Here is a 4,148-nt window from a genome sequence, read left to right on the forward strand (position 1 = left end):
TGACAAGGGAGGGGGACTTGATCGGGGGAGGGGGAGGGAAATGGGAGGAGGTGGCGGGGAGGAGGCAGAAATCTTTAATAAATAAATAAAAATAAACTAACCCATATAAAAAATAAAATAAAATAATTACAACTGCTCGCTAGAAAGGTGAGAGAAAGGGTGGGAGAAAGGCTGTCATATCTGGCCAGCTCGGCTTTTGGGTTTAGATTCCACAGGCTGCAGACTGCCTGGCAAGGTGAAACCTTTGCTTGGTGCTCAGCAAGCCTCGGCCGCCTAGGCAACTCGGGGGTGGAGCCGAGAGAGGGGTGGAGCTAGTGGGGGCGGGACTAACGGGCTGTTGTGGTCCCCGCAGATCGAGTCCGGCCGACTTGCAAGAGGAGTTGGAGAGTGGAGGGACTGCACACCTGCGGCCGCCGGAGCGTGAGCGCGATCCTAACCGTAAGCTCCGGGAACAGCGGTGGCACCCCAGCCTGAGAATTGCTAGGGCTGCGTTTAGCTCCTGCAGTTAAATGCGCTTCCCCAATCCCAAGACTGATCCCTGGCGTGCTCTAGGCCGTGCCTTCTCGTCCTGCGTCCGAAGCCCCATTCCTCCCCACCCCTTCCCTGGGCTGTCCGGTGCGCTTCGGAAGCAAGGGGTGGGTGTTAGGCCTGACAGCGCCGCTCCTTAGCCCTCTCGCTCGGTCCCCCACAGGTGCAGGTTTGTCCCTTCGGCTCCAGGCTCGGAGGTTATCCAGGCACCAGCCCCGACCCTGGTGGCGAAGGACGCTAGCGCTACAGGGACCCTTTAACTTCTCCACTCCGCACCTCCCGCTGTTTAAACTTCCAGCGGCCCAAAGCAAGGGTTGCCTTGCCCGCGCTGGGTTGGCTGGATCAGGCCGGAGGTGGAAGCATCGGGTAGCTACGCGCAGCTCTCCCGAGACTAGGATCGCGCCTTTGCTAGCATTCTGCCGCTACTGGCGAGAACTGTTGAGTTAGACTTTTGGGGTGTTTAGCTTGCTTCTCTGCCTCTGAATTCGGCCTTTTTTTAAAAAAAGAAAAAAGCCACAGTGCTCCAGAGGATAACATTGTTAGTGTGATACTAGCTTCCTTCCTCAAGAGGAGCCTTTCACTGGCTGTGCCTGGTCTGGCTTAGCAGAAGACGAAGGAGGGAGGGGAAAAAAGCATGGGCGTGTTCAGCAAACAGTTTCCATTCCCAAATACCCACACGAGGAGGGCCACGTGATGGCTGCCTGTGTCCCTGTTGAAGTGTCTCCAGTGGGGCTCTGCCTAGGGACCCGGACGGCTGTTCATACACTGCCCTACACCCTGGGAATGGCAGGGGGCGTGCTTTTTATGGGACGAGCTTTTGGACGGACAACAAGCACAATCCAACCCAGCACCACAAAATAAACAAGTATATATTTGTACATTTTAAATTGTATTAGAAGATGATGTGTGCGGTGGAAAACAGAAAAGTATTAAAAAGAGAAAAGGATTGTTGAGTGGAAATCGAAGGCCTCACAGAGGCAACATTTCATCACTCCTGAAGAGATAGAAAGTCATTTTGTGTGTGGGCGGGGGTGCTGCGCCAGACTGAGGAAAGAACGCACAGGTCCTGAGGCAGGAGGGTACACCTCGTGTGGATGACTTTTATGTCCTCGTTTGCAGTCTGAGAGGAGTGACCATTGTCAAAGAGAGGGCCCCGAGCTTTCTGCCGTCCTGATTCCAAGAAAAGATTTCCCCTAAGCTCTTAAATGCTCAGAAAGTCAGCTGTGGGAACTTCAGCACTGTTTCTAATGCTCCATGTTGTCTGGTGTGGCTGTGCCTGCCTTTTGGCTGTTCCTAACACACCCCGGCTGTCACAGAAGTACGGGGTGAGCAGAGTGAGGGATTTTTAGTGAAAGTTGGGAAAGTGTGCACCTCCACCAGACCTCTGGGGTGCCCATTTTCTGCCTAGTGCCCAAGTGGTGCCTACAAAAAGCCCCTGTCACTATGAGCAACATCCTACCTGTTCTCCCATTACAGAGGTGCCGGCATGCCCAGGCATAGCTCCTACCTACCTGGTGCCTACACTCTTTTTTTTTTTTTTTTTCCCTAGCATTCTGGCTCAGGCTCAAGAATTTGAAGGGCAGAAGCTGTCCAAATTCCATTTCTTGATTCTTGTTCTGAGACCTGAAAACATGGAACACAGCCTGGTTGTAGAGGGTGGGGGACAATGGAAGTCAAGGACGAGATTAGAGACAAGAGGGTCTCTACGCAGTCCCACTTCCTGGGTCACCTGCAGGCGGTCATCAGGCCAAGCTAGTGATGAGTCTTCAGTGGGCTCTGCTGATCATCCTGGGAAAAGGTCCCCAAGAGGAAACCAACCTCTGCTCAGAACCTTCTCCTGCATGCCGGTGCCCAGTGCAGTGGGGAGACTGGGTCCCCATCTCCATCACGTAATCAATTACACAAACTTGGTCAGAGAAGCACTTGCCCTGCTACCAGAGTTTATTGGCTTTCTTGAGGGACATCACAGTTCCTGCTTTCTCAGCAGAGGGCAACTGTCATCACTCTCAGAGTGGCCTGCATGCCCTGCCACCATCACAGGGCTGGAGTGGCATCTTCTCTCATGGCCCAATGCCTGCCTTCCCTTTGCTGCCGCTGGTCACCCCCACTTCCCCCAGAGAGCCAAGCCACTGCACAGCCACACCCTGCATGCTCTTCCAAGGCCTGGGGAGCTCACTGTAGGGGGAAAGTGTTGTTCCAGTTGTATTATTGAAAAGGCCATACAGAAAATTCTCTAGCTGGCCCGCCAACAAGCAAAGCGCCTCGTTACAGAGTAAGAAGCAGGCATCTTTGCTGCCTTTAGCGTTGGAGAGACTGGTGAGCAGCGATGCAGTGTGGATGTCTCTTTGGCACTTACTGGTTAGATTATTAGGAGCAAACTTTTCTCTGAATTTTAAGTGCTCTTGAAAACAGAGGGAAATCCCCTTTATTTTTTAGGTTATAGTATTGCATGAGGTGATAACGCCAAAGTCTGGCTGTCGGCTGCAGCGAGGACACAGCTCATCAGTGTGGCCTTTCCTCTCCCTCCTTCCAGGGTATATTAAGATCTCTGTTGCCCTTGGCCTAGCTGTCACTGTGTTCTCCCTGTCACAAAGGGACCAGGGTGATCTCTGTTCCTTGATGGCACTAGGTAGGATGGCGGTGTTATTCCCAGAGGAAGACGCCGCAGAACAACGGTGGTGCCCATCTGTCACATAGGACAACCATGAGACCCGTCTCATAGTATAGGTGGTACCTGTCTGTGTGTGAGGACCATTTCAAGAGACAGTCCCACCTAGTTTCTTGGTGAGTTTTGAAGTCAACCTGTTCAAAGGATTTAGATTAAATATGTCTTAGCATACCTATTTTTATCTAAACTTTCATTTAGTATCTGAGATTATGAAGTGATTTATGGGGTTCATTGTACACCTGTTTGTCGATAAGAAAGGAGTGTTGATTTTTTTTAAAGCAGGCCTAAAAAGGTCAAAGGAGTTCTTACCGTATGTCACGAGGAAGTGGAGATACATGGTTTCACTGTTAAGCATGGTTTGGTCTTATTGTGAGCGTTTCTCTCAGGATTATAGCCTCTTGTAGGCAGTTTGAAAATTCTTGGCAAGAGACTTCACCAGATCCTGGGGGAAAGGGGCTCCTTTATTTCTCAGTGTCCCCTTATTTTCCCTGTCTTTCTACTGCAATGTCACAATCCAGACTCTCAGTGAACTTCCTCTAGACCGTGGGTGCCGAGCACGTGAGCATCCCTGCCATGGACACCCTTGCCTGGCTGTAGCCTGGCTGGCTGCAGTTTGCATTGTGACCCGGGAAGGCTATGGGGTGCCACAGTCATGGGTAGGGGGTCCCAGTGCCTCCATGGGCCATCAGAGAGTCACAGGTGAGGAGCAACTTGTATAAAGAGGACGTGGCTGCTCCAGGGTCTGGGTGAGCAGAAGGTTTCTATTGTAGATGTGAGGGACAGTACAGTCAGAGGGACAGTACAGTCAGAGGCATCAGAGCAGGAAGAGAAAGTAGTCAGCTGAACGTGGCCAGCAGGCTGGACCTGACCATGAGAGGAGAAAAAGGGAGCGAGTGAGAGAGGAAGACAAAGAGAACCAGCAGAGGGAGAAACTGAGTGTGAGACCTAGAGA

General features: G+C 51.8%; 1 protein-coding gene across 1 annotated transcript in view; it reads left to right on the forward strand.

The window, feature by feature from the left end:
• Window positions 1–327: 327 nt before the first annotated feature.
• LOC106143820 (epoxide hydrolase 1-like) overlaps window positions 328–4,148 on the forward strand; it is a 26,846-nt gene continuing 23,025 nt past the window's right edge. Inside the window, exon 1 of the mRNA XM_026779993.1 lies at window positions 328–438. The gene's annotated coding sequence lies outside the window, so the exon portion shown is untranslated. The remainder of the gene's footprint in view (window positions 439–4,148) is intronic.

This window comes from Microtus ochrogaster, chromosome 6, assembly GCF_000317375.1.
Source record: "Microtus ochrogaster isolate Prairie Vole_2 chromosome 6, MicOch1.0, whole genome shotgun sequence".
Lineage (NCBI taxonomy): Eukaryota > Metazoa > Chordata > Mammalia > Rodentia > Cricetidae > Microtus > Microtus ochrogaster.